The sequence below is a fragment of the Lonchura striata genome, chromosome 2 (genome assembly GCF_050655825.1).
Source record: "Lonchura striata isolate lonStrDom1 chromosome 2, ASM5065582v1, whole genome shotgun sequence".
NCBI lineage: Eukaryota > Metazoa > Chordata > Aves > Passeriformes > Estrildidae > Lonchura > Lonchura striata.
The window spans coordinates 115,504,692-115,519,849 of NC_140704.1; the positions used below are offsets into that span (position 1 = coordinate 115,504,692).

At 41.3% G+C, this 15,158-nt stretch overlaps 1 pseudogene across 1 annotated transcript in view; it reads left to right on the plus strand.

Moving 5' to 3' along the window:
* The first annotated feature begins 1,589 nt into the window (after positions 1–1,589).
* The window catches only part of LOC144246500 (chloride channel protein B-like), a 102,226-nt pseudogene continuing 88,657 nt past the window's right edge, over positions 1,590–15,158 (plus strand). Inside the window, exons 1-3 of the transcript XR_014950188.1 lie at positions 1,590–1,749; positions 4,041–4,217; positions 13,138–13,335. The product of XR_014950188.1 is annotated as a chloride channel protein B-like (transcript). The remainder of the gene's footprint in view (positions 1,750–4,040; positions 4,218–13,137; positions 13,336–15,158) is intronic.

Here is a 15,158-nt window from a genome sequence, read left to right on the forward strand (position 1 = left end):
TGTGGCCATTGTGTACTCCTTCTCAGAAGTTCATGAAATATATTTCAGATAAGTGGTTCTACTGGTGGGTTTAAGTTGACTACAGAGGAGTCCATGAGGAGCAAATAACTAGGGGTCAAACTTTGAAAACACATTCTTACTCTGTTTTGTTTTTTAAAATTTGAATGCACGAGAGGGTGTATGTGAGAATTTACAGTACAGCTGAGCCACAGCTGCAGAGACCGAGTCTGTTGGAAGAGGAGTTTTCAGCTTTGGTGTTCTGACAACTGGGGACAGCAAAGGCAAATGCTCAGGTGTGCTTTTAAGGATGAGAATGACATTCCTGTTTGGGTAAAAACAGCCATCCTGTTTATGTAACAAGTCATTGTGACATGGAATGAGGAATATCTGTTTCATCTCTGAGCAGTGTGACTTGGCCTCATCTGTTTCCTCTAGAAATGTACCTTTAGGTTCAGTGTTCCATCCCCTGACTGTATTGTGCAGTAGATTTTTGTATTTTTGTTTGTGCTGCAATCTTTATAGTATTTATGTATAAATATAATATTTGTACTTATATATAAATATAATATTTATAATCTGTTCACATTTGGTCTAACACAACTAGAAAATGCCATCATACAAATTCCCATGTTCCAGAAATAAATGGGCTGAATGGAGGCTTTGGTGTAACCAGTCTGGCACAGTGGAATGAAACAGTGATGGAATCCCAGCCAGGAGCTCTGCTCAGGTGCCTGCTTTTCTTGCCTGGATTCTGCTTTCTTTTGCTCCGTTTTAGACTTGGAATAGGAGTAGTTAGAGCTAGCTTTTGTGCAAGCAGAAGTTAGCAGTCTAATCTCATTTTTGTTCTTAAACACAAAACTAAGGTCTGAGCTTCTGTTTGTGAAGTATTTACCACTTTTTACATTATTAGTATACATAATCAGTCAGATACCTGCTTTACTTAATTCACCTTTGACTGGAGGGATTTAATTGATCACACAATGTTTATTTGTTACTAGATAACTTCACTGTGGAGGTATTGGTGGCAGATACATTTATTTCCCTGTATCTTAAGGAAGGTAACTTTTCTATGCATTTATTGTTGCTTGTAGTTTCCAGCAACAATTATTTTCTGCAGTGATTGATTTCCACCTAGATCAATTCTCTTCAACTTGTCTTTTTTGTCAGATTGACTGTTGCCAGGTCTCCAATTTGCATAGTACTTTTGAAGTCTTGAATGAAATGCCTGATTGAGCTCGCAAAAAACCCCAGTCATGGCGTAAGAAATTTGACTTAGGCCATTGCTATATCATGCCATGGATGTATCCCCTGCCCTGGGCAATATTTCCTTCATGACCGTGTGTTGTTACACTTGAGAATGTGAGTAGTGGGTTAGGAGGAAACTTTCAGCGCTGCAAAAGCATAGGGCCAAAAGACTATTTTGGGTAATTTGCATGTGGCTTTTTTCTTCTCACTTGCCCTTTGGGACTCATTGATTCACAACCACTAATGCTGTTGCATATTGTTACTAATGACTTGGATGATGGGATAATGTTTTGGTGCACTCTCAGCAAACTTAAAGACTAAAGTAAAAATGTGCTTGATAGACCATGACTGAGGCTGACAGCCTCCTGGGCTGCATTCAGAGTGTTATCAGGAGACTGAGGGAAGTGATCCTTCCCCTCTCTTCAGCACTGCTGAGGCCACATCTGGAGTACTGGGCCCAGTTCTGGGCTCTTCAGTGCAATGGAGATATGGATATGTCCTCCAGTATTCTGTGGACTCAAGATAATGGAGTAATACTGTCAACTGCTGAAGGAGAGATCTCAATCACTTCACAGAAAAGCAAGGGAAGAGTTATTCTGCAGAACAGATGGAAATTGAATATATCAGAGGAAATATTAAAAAAATAAAAAAGTTTAGGTTTTCCATGAGGAAAGCATACATAATCCTCTTGGAAAATTATTTCCCTTTTTTTAATATACAAACTATGTGTAAGTTTATAAAATATATAAACAGTGGATAAATACACATGCAAATGTGTATATATGCATTTGTATGTATATACAAGCAAGTGTGTATATATACACACTAGAGTATAAGTAAATAATACATAGAAAGAAACCACACTTTGACTCCAGGTCATCACGACAACTGTTACACACGCTCTTGGTCCTGCTCTGTTATAAAATCTGTCCTATTGTATTATTAATACAGAAGGGCAGGAGGTAAGCTCTGATATCAGTACAAACATGTAATTCCTGCCCTGGAAGGTCTCCCCATCTGAATACCTCCTTGCTGCAGATGAGCAAAACTCCTTTTTTGTGCACTTTGCTTTGCTGTCTGGCCATGCTGCAGGATGTGTTCACAAAACACTTGATGGGATGTGGTGCTGGGAAAGCTGTAACTCTGTGACCTCAGAAACGCCGGGGATGTGCTTGACCTGCGCCCACACTGTGTCACAGCTGAGCCCTGCGGAAGGCAGCAAAGTGCGGGAGTTGAGGACGTCTGGAGACAGCACGGCCGTGGTCAGCCCAAACACAAATAAACAAACCAAAAACCTGGGGTGACCAAAACATGTGTTTTGAATGTGAGAATGCCCAGTTGGAGAAATGGCCTGCTGGTTAAAATAAAGCAGGAAACAGCTAGCTCACTCTAATTCTGTCTACTAGTAATAGCTGCAATTTCATTAAGGTAATTACTGATCTAAGACTTTGAAGGCTCCATTCAGGTAAAATACCTGAAGGTGCCAGAGAGCATGGTTTTTTTTGTGCTTATTCTTAAGGTACTTGAACCCTGCTTCTGACTTGAAAATGGCCTTGAGGAGTAACAATTTTTCCTTGATAGTGTTTTTAGAGATGGGAAGGAAGTCCTGGAAAAATCCCCATGACTTGACTCTGAAAGTCATGATTCACATTACCTTTATTCACTCCCTTCCTTCTGAAGAGCCTGCATTGCTTGTTTTGGTTTTTCACCGTCATGTATCTTCTGCCTGCAGAACTTTGTAGTACAAAAGATGACTGAAAAGCAGGACCTGTTCTGTTGGTGCTGATGACCTGGTTGTGAGTGCATCTGTCTGGGCTAGTGCTTCTCTCTCCAGGTTCTGTACTGGCAAGTGTTAGGTCTCCTGTGCAACTGTGATAAACCAAATCTCTTACTCTTCCATATACTTGGTTTTTTTCAGTATTTTATTTTTAAAAAAGTGCCTCAATTATACAAACTCATTGGAGAGGTCTTTCTTGGCCTTCAGCCTAAATGTGGATTCCACCACCCATAACTTGTTTAGAAGTGTCTGGGGTGAAATCAGTGGTGGTGGCGATGCAATTTACACTTAGCTTGTGGTGTTTATAAAATAAATACAAGTGGCAGCTGGTATAACTCATGAAAACTCAGTGTTTGGAAGGGGTCTAAGCCAAAGACCACCAGTCCATATAAAAGTTCCTGTTGGTTTTAGATTGATCATTGAGTTGTTCTATGTGGGTATTGCATGTGGCCCAGGTTAGTACTTTATGAGGCACCAAAGCTAAAACATTGAGCCTTTCTGTCATTTACTGTCCTGCTGTGTTCAATTTAATTATAGACAGGCAATTAACAGCGTAGGTGAGAGAAAAAGTGAGTATTTTACTAGATTTACCTCAAAATCCACCAAGAGCAGGAAAATGGAGTTAGCTGTTACTATGCATACAATAACAGAGCAGGTTTAAGCTTTCTAAAGACTGAACTGACTGGACAAATCACAAAGGTTCACATGTACACCTTGCCCCACAGAGAGTCTGTGCAAAGATGAGAGGCTGATGGGCTTCAGGCATCAGGATGGAGGCTGGGGCTTGGGACAGGGCCCCTTTATCATTAGCCCCAGTATGTGTATAGCAACACTGTCAGGAGCTTGAACTTTTGTGCATTGCCAGAAGCTATATGGGCATCTGTGTTGGCTGCTAATTCTGGGAAAGTTTGTTTGTGAACAGAGCAAGGTGAGGGTCACACTGAAAAATTGTCCATAGACACATCTGACACATCAACATCTAATGATTGTTGACTCTTTTTTTTTTTTCCCTTTGCAGTTCTTTTGCCAGCAGCTTCGCCGTGTGGCTTGCCAGAAATTGTTGGGTATTTTGAATGGCACTTCTATTCAACATCATTTTAACATCAAGACATTTTTAGGGACATTTCTCTCATGTGTGCTGGCTGTAGCCTACAGGCTTCTCTGTGAGCCGGAAGGTCCCATGATCCATTTGGGGTGAGAAATAGCAATTCTCAGTGTTAAAGCTACCAGGCTGAGGGTATGGTTTTGTAACATCTGTCTTAGTAGCAGCACTGGCTTAAAAAATACCCTGCACTAGAAGCTTTTTTCACCTGTGCTGTTCCCCATCCATTTTTCTTTAGCACAACTATTCGTGCCTTGCAGTGAAGGAAAGGATTTGTTTGCTGTGTGTTTTAAATACTGGCTTTGTTCCCTAGTATGATTCCCTGAGTGATGCTCAGCAAGCAGCTATCTGGATAACTGCAGTCAGTTGTTTCTGAAAAGCCACTTGCCACACACCATGGCCTGCTGGCTGCTTTACATCTCATGTAACTGCTTTTACCTGTGCGAAGTCTGTATAAAAATAAAGCCGGTGTCAAGTGGCTTCACGCAACAGGGACAGTAATTTTAAATCCACCTTCAGAAGTGCCCTAAGTGGCCGTGCAAGGTGCAGACTGCTGTGATCTGTATGTCCAGCTTGGGAACAGCCACCAGCACCAGCTGAGGGCAGCCACAGGAACCAGATGCTGCTCTGCAAGTGGCAGATTGCAAGTTGGCTTGGAGCTGCTTGTTTTTCATGCAGTAGTGTTACACTATGTTTCTAGGTGGGGAAAAGTAGAGTTTACAGTCTTTCTGAAGGATAATGTTTTTATGCTGCCTTCTTATGTACAAAAGAAGAGAATCCTCCTGACCCTGCTGTTGTCCTTGGCCTTGTGAGTGATCCTGTGTAGGTCAGAGAGGATCTTAAAATTTACTGTGTTGCAATACAATCAAACGTGGTAACTGCAGACCAGATTTTGGGGGCTTTTGTTTGTTTTGGAAAATGACATAATTTCCTTTATTTATCATTCAGGGGAGAATCCTGCTGCACTTTATTATCTATCTGGAAGCATATCTTGAATAGAGATGGTAAAATTAGTCTCTGCTAAAAGGATATAGATTGTTTGTTGGCTGCTTTGCTGTTTTATTTCTGATCCATTTTGGGGTTGGAAAGTATTTATCCTTGAGGTTTGTTCTCCCCTCTTCACAACCCTGACCAAACACGTTTCTCCCCACCAACCACTCACATTTTCTGTCGTTCTGTGGGTTTATGCTTATTTATTTATTTATTTGCACAGAGGTTCAGCACCCTAGGGGATGACTCAGATGTTCAAAAATAGGAGCACATGGTTAGTCAGAGGTGGCCACAAACCTAGACAATGCTTACCAAGGGTTAGCTCTCCCTTTTGGCTTCTTTTGTTTTCTTTGCTTTCAGACATTTTTCTCCAGGAACTCAGAGACTGCAGCTGTGATTTCTTTTTTTCCTTCATGCAGGGTTGGTAAGTGTGATTTGTGAGCCAAAGAGTTGAATCATATTTCCATGAATAAAGTCATCACAGTATCAACGTGATGCCTTTTCAAAACATAGGAATTAAGAGCTAGTTTAATTTAATTTAGTTGGAACCCTCCACCATTTTTATTAAACATAAACACAACGTAAGTTGCTAAAAGCCTCTGAGAGATTTATTAAGGCTCCTAATTTAAGTCTGGTAGAAAAGTCTTCCAAGATTATACAATGAATAGATTTTTCATGCCACTAAGGGTTTGGATATTTTTTCCCCCATTTAAATGTAATTTGAAGTGCTGCCTGGGAACACACTGTAATAATTTAAATCATCACACATCTTCTGTTAGAAGTAGGGCTGTTCTGGCTGCTGTGGTTGTTAACCTGGGAACAGATGATTGAAATGATGCGCTCTAGCCTGATGTGTCACCATACTTGGGCAGATATTAACATGCAATTCTTCAAAAGCATTTCATGGACTACCATAATCTCTGCCAAAGAGACATTTAAGTCTCTGATAGTCTCTTGTAGCTTCCTCCTTTATGTCAATGGGGACTTTGCATATTTAAAAGACATGTTCAGCATTTTACATGTTTTAATCTGTCAAAACCAACCTGGCTTTGCTGCTGCATGCCAGCTAAGGCTCTGTCCTCCTCTGCCTTTAACTGGTTTATGAATAATTTGCCAGAGTGCTCTCAATTATGCAACATCACTTTTAGTGCTCTCCTGGGTTGTGGCCTGAGCCAGCTGCAGTTGGACACCATTGGCATCCACCTCCTGATCGTCACCAGTTGATAAGTAAGTGATGGGCAGAGATGTGAGGCTCTGTGAGGGCCACCATGCCACTGCCCTCACTGTCTGGTGAGTCACTGGTGAGCCCATTGCATCTGGAAGGGAAACAGAGATGCTGCACCAGCAATCTTCCAGCATTCCTGCTGTTTGTCACTTTGGAATGGAGAAAAAGACGTCCACTCTAATTAGAAGAAAGTTGTTTAATGAAACAAACTTTAAATTTTTTTAATTAAAAGAAAATTCACATGTTGTTTAATACATTAATACAGAGGACATTTTTCCATTGCTTTCTGGGCTATATAAGGAGGGAGAAACAGCAGAATTTTTACACATGGGCTTCATCCTTAAATTAATGATGCTGTCCCAGGGAGAAAGAGATTATGGGGATTGCCCAATGTTCACAGGGGGTCTTTGTTGTATTTTTTGAGTTTTGAAAAAGTAAATTGTTTATGATAGTTTTTTTAGTCTGGCTCTTCTCTGTTCACATGTCTGTGAGATAATGCTGGTAAACTCCCTTTTAAACTGTTCTACTGAAATAATGACTCTGGTTTCCAGGAAAAGAAATTGAAACCACTTTATGACTTCTGGGTGATATTTATTGTCATGTTAACTTACAAAACCTTGTTTGTTTTTTTAAAGTAAGGATAAAAAAAAAAATCCTATGTTAATTTCCTCAAAAAATAGAATTCAAATGAACAGTCACTTGTGAACAATCTGTAGCTTAAAAGTATATAAAAAAGCATCAAAGGGAAGATATGGGATGTCCTTTAGTATTTTAAGAACAGTAATTTAAATAAATCTGAGATGTGCTGGTTAAACAAAATGTTGCTCATGGGAGAAATCAGTAATTGTGGTAAGAAAAGTGGAGAAAATGTTTGTTTTTCTGTGCAGGATCCAGTCAATGAGAAAGAAGCACTAGCCTGCAGTCGGGAACCATCCTGGGGGAAGCAGGTTGTATGGAAGTCCCCTTCACAGAGAGGGCTGCAGCAGACACAAATGTCAGTCTAAGTGAGACTTCACTCCCGTACAACAATCAGGATGACAAACTTCCACTCTCCTGGTACCTTCTGGCACTGAACAGGCTCGAGAGATGTTCCCACTCCAGGTGCAGTCACAGGCAGAGCAGTAACTCAGCAACCATTAGGCTGTTGAAGGCACTTAGGGCCTTCCTCTACTGGGTGTGTTGGAAGAGTCCAATTTCATTGTTGATACCACTGGTGGGACACATAGCATGTACAGTTGGCTGGAGGAAGAAGTTGGGGATGTCCAAGGAAAGCTTTCCCAGCCGGTGCTGAGGCATGCAGTACCTCTTGAGTTCCCTTCTGCTGAAAACAACGTCACTGGGAAAGCACCACATGTAAGTAAAAATCCATGCACAAAAATGTCTTAACATTATTGAGTTGGGAAATCAGTCATGAAATTACCTGTGCGACTTTACTGGTGAGCTTTGTTAAGGGCTTTTATACAGCTTCATTAATATTTTCCCTTACTTTCTCTCCATTATCCTCACTGCTACTTGTCCTTGTATTGATAAAACTTGTGAACACTACAGAGAAGTTAAAAGGGCCTCCAAGTGCTTAGAGATGACTCTGATAGGTTTTTTTTTTATTCTGAGAATTTGCTGTTTTTGTTTAAAATACTCAAGTGTTTTTTACACTCATTGACTTTAGCTGGTACTGAATGCTCAGCACGTCTACAAATTACCCCTGAGGTATCAGGTAGCACATCCAGAGGATGCAAGTTTTATAAGCTTTTGAGCACTATTGATTAGTTCATTAGATGTATCAGCATCACTCCAGTAACCTCTGCAAAGGCTGGACTTGAGTCTGTTTTTCTAATACAGAATTCAAGCATAATTTTATTTCCTTTTTCTGAAGCCTTTCCTCTGTTTTGCACACTGTGGCCTCCCTTAAAAATGTAACAGTTGTCTCATGCAGGATGTTGTTTTAATATAGCAAAATGGGTGTTTTGGAAAGAAAATTATGTCGTGCGTGTGAAAATATATAATAGAATTTTTAAAGGAAGTCTGCCCATTAATGCCTTTTTTATATTATAATTATTTTCCTTCCTCTTTTTCCTCCCTTTTTTTTTCTTTTTCTTTATTGGAACTGGCTCACAGTGCAGATCTCTGCTACTTGAGCTCCTAGTGCTGCTTACAGCCATGGAGCTGCTCCTTGGGGCAAATGTGGGCTCCAGACCTTTACAGGGAGGGTTTCTCAGACTTTTAGACTGAGGCTACAGGACTGTACTCTTATTCTCTAGTGAATTCCAAGCTGTCTCACCATTTTTTCACTGCAGTGTCTCACTCAGTGAGTACACTATTCCAGGATGGGAAGTGGCACATCTGCCTATTCTTGGAATGTTTGGTGCTACGTCAGCAGCTCACTGTCCCATGCTACCTGTAATACCCAAACGGTGCTATGGGGCCCAGGATTTTGTCAAGGCAAACACATCTGAGCTCACATCCTAGAGATGCATCCTCCTCTCCTCTCCTCTCCTCTCCTCTCCTCTCCTCTCCTCTCCTCTCCTCTCCTCTCCTCTCCTCTCCTCTCCTCTCCTCTCCTCTCCTCTCCTCTCCTCTCCTCTCCTCTCCTCTCCTCTCCTCTCCTCTCCTCTCCTCTCCTCTCCTCTCCTCTCCTCTCCTCTCCTCTCCTCTCCTCTCCTCTCCTCTCCTCTCCTCTCCTCTCCTCTCCTCTCCTCTCCTCTCCTCTCCTCTCCTCTCCTCTCCTCTCCTCTCCTCTCCTCTCCTCTCCTCTCCTCTCCTCTCCTCTCCTCTCCTCTCCTCTCCTCTCCTCTCCTCTCCTCTCCTCTCCTCTCCTCTCCTCTCCTCTCCTCTCCTCTCCTCTCCTCTCCTCTCCTCTCCTCTCCTCTCCTCTCCTCTCCTCTCCTCTCCTCTCCTCTCCTCTCCTCTCCTCTCCTCTCCTCTCCTCTCCTCTCCTCTCCTCTCCTCTCCTCTCCTCTCCTCTCCTCTCCTCTCCTCTCCTCTCCTCTCCTCTCCTCTCCTCTCCTCTCCTCTCCTCTCCTCTCCTCTCCTCTCCTCTCCTCTCCTCTCCTCTCCTCTCCTCTCCTCTCCTCTCCTCTCCTCTCCTCTCCTCTCCTCTCCTCTCCTCTCCTCTCCTCTCCTCTCCTCTCCTCTCCTCTCCTCTCCTCTCCTCTCCTCTCCTCTCCTCTCCTCTCCTCTCCTCTCCTCTCCTCTCCTCTCCTCTCCTCTCCTCTCCTCTCCTCTCCTCTCCCCTCCCCTCTCCTCTCCTCTCCTCTCCTCTCCTCTCCTCTCCTCTCCTCTCCTCTCCTCTCCTCTCCTCTCCTCTCCTCTCCTCTCCTCTCCTCTCCTCTCCTCTCCTCTCCTCTCCTCTCCTCTCCTCTCCTCTCCTCTCCTCTCCTCTCCTCTCCTCTCCTCTCCTCTCCTCTCCTCTCCTCTCCTCTCCTCTCCTCTCCTCTCCTCTCCTCTCCTCTCCTCTCCTCTCCTCTCCTCTCCTCTCCTCTCCTCTCCTCTCCTCTCCTGTTATGGGTATGTACTGTGTGGGTGTGGGAGGAAATAGATGCAGGGCTTTCGGCTTTTTACTTTCAGTGTTTTTGCTGGGGGAGTATCAGAGAAGGGGGACTGAGAAGGGGGAAAGCTGGGATATGAACTGTTATCAGAGCAGTGGGTTATGGAAGCCTTCACACTTTATGTCTGCAAAACACTTAAATACAACATAGAGTGTTTTGTTCTAAATTACAGTGAACAGACAAAACATGTACTGTTTGCTTATTATCTGTTAAGGAGATAATTTTCTGCGTTGGTGTTGGGTAGAAGAAGATACTTTGAAGTAAAGGAAAAAGCAGAGAAGCTCTTAAATAAACTTCCTCCCCTTCTCTAGTTGGCTCGAGCACTCTGTTGTCGTTGCAGGCATTGCTGTTCTGTGCCCTTGTTCTTTGGTGCTTACAGATTAAACATTTGAAAAGATGCAATCACTGTTTGTTCCCAGTTGAAAAATGGAGGTGACCTTCAGTCTCAGCTGCCTTTACTTTATTCCTTCCAGCATGACAGGCTTTTACTTATGTCCACCTAAAAGTAGTTGCTTTCATTTTCATTTCTTTCATTCACTTTTATTGCTCCTGATGATGATGATCCAGTAGTGATGTGCAAGTATCAGGATCTTTACTTCTTCCAGCTGAAATAACCCTTCTTTGTATTTGACTTGGAGATCAATTAGTGAGCTAGAAATTAACTCCTGGTATTCTGACTCCCAATCTACTTTTTGCTACTTTTTACTATAGGTAATTTTTTCCTAAAGCAATTGCTGAATCGCTTTCATTGATCTCTGAATTTCTTGTGGCTTGTATCCCTCTAGCAATGCAGAAACTAAAGATCATGTCATTTTCCACATGCAGCTGTACCTTGGCTCGGAAAATGGGCAATGTTTCTTGCATTTGATATATTTGCTTTACCACATGTTTAGCAGGGGAAAGTGGAGATGACATTGGGTTTCCACCCAAATCCTTCTTGTGGACCAGCCCATAGTACAGGTGTCCAAATAGCTGCAGTTACACAGCAAGAAGATAGGAGTTTGTGGCAGAAAGGTGAGGCTATGTGGGCAGGGAAGAGGTCAAGCCCTCTGAAGCCAGATTCATTGCTGAAACCGAAGTATTGTGTGGACAGCTGTGTGCAGAGGGGAAAGTGGATACACTTCTGTTGCTATTTTACAATAAGCTTTGCTTTTTTAACACTCAGTTGAGGATGTTTTCTGAAAAGAGCAGTGGATTTTGTCTCCTTTTATCTTCTCTTAGTGTTACTAGAGGGAAAAGTTAGCTAAAATTATTAACAGCATAACTTCTGGCAGGGTTCAATAAGTTTTTGGCTTTTAATGTGGTACAGATAAGCAGAAACATTTTCATTTCACTGAACATGAGGCTCAGGGGAAATTTTGTTTCTTGTATATTTTGTGGCATTAACAAAACACAGTTTACAGTGAATAAACTGAGTTGAAAGCTTGTGGGTTATGTTTCTCAAGAAATTATTTGGGTTTTTTTTAGTTTCATTCTACCTAGCATAATTTTACCAGGGGAATTTATTGTACTCCATAGCATGAGATTTTCAGGAAACTTCACTTTATTTTTACAAAGACCATAGGATTAATTCTAAGGTGAAACTTGCTCTGTACCATTTTAATCTTGATGACTGGCCAAAGCTTGTGGTTTATATTACAACAAAAACAAAGTGTATGCTATGGCACCTTTCATTTACAGGCTGTGGTGTCTCTTGACTTCACCTTTACTGCCACACACATACAGTGTAATGTGCATATGTTACTTGAAAGCAAATATCTCCTCTTATATTATATTTTCCTTAGCAAAAATGGAGGTAGGGAGAAAAAGCAATAAAATCATGTATGCCTATTTTTAGTTTTAGTGCAGGATTGGAATTAAGTAGAATATGATGCAAGTTATTTGGATCCTGAAGTAAATAAACCAAATCTTTTTTCTAGTTCAAATAAAGGTTGTTCCCCCTGAATTACAATGCCTTAAATATTAGATCTCTTTAAATACTTTGGAAAAAAGATGGATATTGTTACAGCTATTGGTAAAAATAGCATTGTTAAAGTTTTGCTTAGTACACAGGGTACCTGTAGGTAATTGTTGTAATCCTGGTTCTAAGGCATGATACACCTTGAGTCTGTCCCTGCTCTCTGTGACTGTACATGTAGATGTTGAGCTTCTGGTGTCTGGGAATGGCTGCTGGGATTCTCCCTCTTCCAGACCCAGCTGTTCTGTCTGCAGCACCCTGTGGACCAGCTCTTGAAGCTTGGATGGATTTTGACCCTGGAATTTCTCTTTTCAGAGAATACCACACATGTTTAGTGCAGCCACTTGGTGAATTTGTTAAACTCTAGGCTATTTGTAGCAATAACAAGAAAAAGATTAGTGGCAAGAAGAAAAGGAAGGAGAAAAAGGTATTTGAACATTAAGAGGACTTCATGCTCAAGCAATTTAAGTCAGGCTGACAGCTGACAGTTTGTCCAATCCACTAGCCCCAAGATTAAACCAGTTTAGAGTTTTTTGCAGCAACTTTTGACATGTGACCTTCCCGCATCCTGACAGGTAGCTTTTTATACATTTTATGATCTCTTACATTGTCCATATCCTAATCATGATGAAAAGCTGTGCAATTCTATACCTGGGATAGGAAAATAATATCCCCACAGCTTTTAATAGATTATCACTAACTTCTTGACCCCATTTTGTTTCCTGGAAGATAAATTAAAACGTGATATTACTTTCATCCTTGCTGCTTCTTGAGGAGTCGAGCAGAAAATTAAATTACTATTACAGCTGCCAGATTATGTTCTGTGCCTGTGATTTGTTGTCTTGCAAGTTGTTCTAGCTCAGCATGAATTTCCACAGATTTACTTAAATAAATTTACTTATAAATTATCTTAATGCACATGGATGCAGACTGACACTTAAGAAATGAACAGCAGCAAAGCTCTGATTAAGCAAAGTCTTTTGAAGTGTTCATTAAAGCCATTATATTGTGTTATTTAGATGTAACCTGAAGTGCTGAGTGCCAGTGGTAAGTGCAGTACATCATAGTTTTCTCCTATGTGTGCCAACATCAGTGTCTACCTGCTTGGTTCCACCTCTGTGAGATGTGCAAGAAGACATCAGCTTTAAATGAATTTGCTGAGTTCTCAAAATCAGAAGGAAAGATTTATTTCCTCCATGGAAATTGCTTTGAAGTATCAGGTTTTGTGAGAAAGGATCCAATAACTCATGTCACTGGCAGGATGCTCAGAACAGTTTTCTCCTTTCTTTGACTCAGATTAAGAACTTGCTGGACATGAACATCTTGGCTGTCCTTCATTCCAACCATCCTCCTTGAAGTGTTTAAAGGTCTTCTAGGAGCTTTCTTTTTTCCCCTAAATTTAAAGATGAATAAATTACATATGCAGTTCTTGAATTCAATTCCAAAATCATCCCTTAGAAAAACAAGCAACCTTTTGGAGATTGTGCTTATCTTTATAAGTATACAATATGGTCCTCCAAATTATATAACATTTACAGAGACTAATGAGGGCAGGTCACAAACTGCTGGATGGAAAAATGAATCTGACCTGCTGGTACTTAATAATGTACAACACAGTAAAGAAAATGTGAATTTTCAAAATGCATATATATATTTAATGTTGGTATATATGTAAGAATAGAGAAGATGGTTTTTTCTTTGTTTGGTCTGGTTTATGCTTGAAGTATTTTAGAGTCACTCTCCTGCTGCTCTTCTACTCTGATGACACTTTATTAGCTTAGTGATACATAGTAGTTGTGTTGGTGTGCTTTTGCATTTATTTGCAACTTATGGAGAGTTTGAATGTCCTGATAAAACACGATGGGACCACTTTACTTCTAGACTTTGGAATTTCCATTTGGCATCATACATCTTTGGGGAGAGTCATGCCATTGGTAAAGAAAGGGTATAGAAAAAGGGTTCCCGTATTTTGAATATTTTAATGCTTTTCAGTTTTATGCTTTGGCTATAGCTTAATCATGTTGTTATGAAGAACAATCCTATTGTTGGGTTTGTTCAGGCTGGAGCAGAGAAGGCTCTGGTGAGGCCTTAGAGCAACTTCCAATAGCTTAAGGGGGCTGCAGAAAGGCTGGTGAGGGACTTTTTACAAGAGCACGTAGTGATGTAATGGGGGAATGGCTTCAAACTTAAAAAGGGCAAGTTTAGGTTCAATATTAGAATAAATTCTTGGCTGTGAAGGTGGTGAGACACTGGACAAGGTTACTTGGGGACATTGTGTACTCCACATCCTGGAAGTGCTCAAAGCCAGGTTGATCTAGTGGAAGGTGTCCCTGCTCATGGCAGGGCTATTGGAACTAAATGATCTTTCAGATCCCTTTCATTGCAAACCATTCTATGATTAAAAGTGAAGAAAGAAAATCTTTAGAACTTTTCTATTACAGTTTTAATAAATTGTGAAAATTTGAGATTCTCTTCAAGTTTCTTTAGTAAATACCTACTTGTCAAAAGTTTTCTTTATTTCCATTATTTTTGGGGAATTTTTTCTGAGGAGTTTTCCAGTCTTTTTAAGGGTTGAGATAATCTATCTTTAGGGAAACTGGTGCACACTAAAGCCCCTTTCTTCTGCATTCTTAAAGGCAGACTTGCCATTATGTTTTATGTATGCCATATCTGGCTTTTTATATATATTGCTTTCTCTTTTCTCCCTGCTGGAGAGAGGATTGCTCAGCTGAAGACTAGTGAGTTGGATATAGAGATGCTCTCCTCCCATCAGCCCAGACATCCCTACAGCATCTTCCATTCTGAGCCAGCAAAAATACGTAAGTTTCAGAAAAAGGCAATCACCTTGACTTGCATTGACAGCCTGCATGATACTGGGAGGAAAATAATATTTGAGAGAGGAAACTTTTAGAGCTAAAAGTGTAAGTCACTGTAGGTTGAGGCACATGGCCAAGTCTTTGCAAGCTCTCCACAGGCTGGTACAGATGCACGTTTCCCAATGGTTTACCTCTCCATAGGGTCAGAAAGAGTGCATTTCATTTAATTCTTGGAAGTTCTGTGTGTGCTCTGGCAGCCCACCACCTCCTCTGCCTAGTCCTGCTTTTGGACAGAGCAGCAATCTGCTGGTGGGTTCTCTGTTGGCACATCAGAGGTGAAATCTGACCTGGCTAGGAGGAAGAGGAGGAGGAAGGATCCCGGTGACAGGGCTGTGCTGGAGCATGTCCGTGCTGTTGATGAGAGCTGAATTTCAGCTCCTCTTAGTGGCAGGATGTTGGCATTTCTGTTGGCAGCTGTGTTTGTTCACCATCTACTGAGGG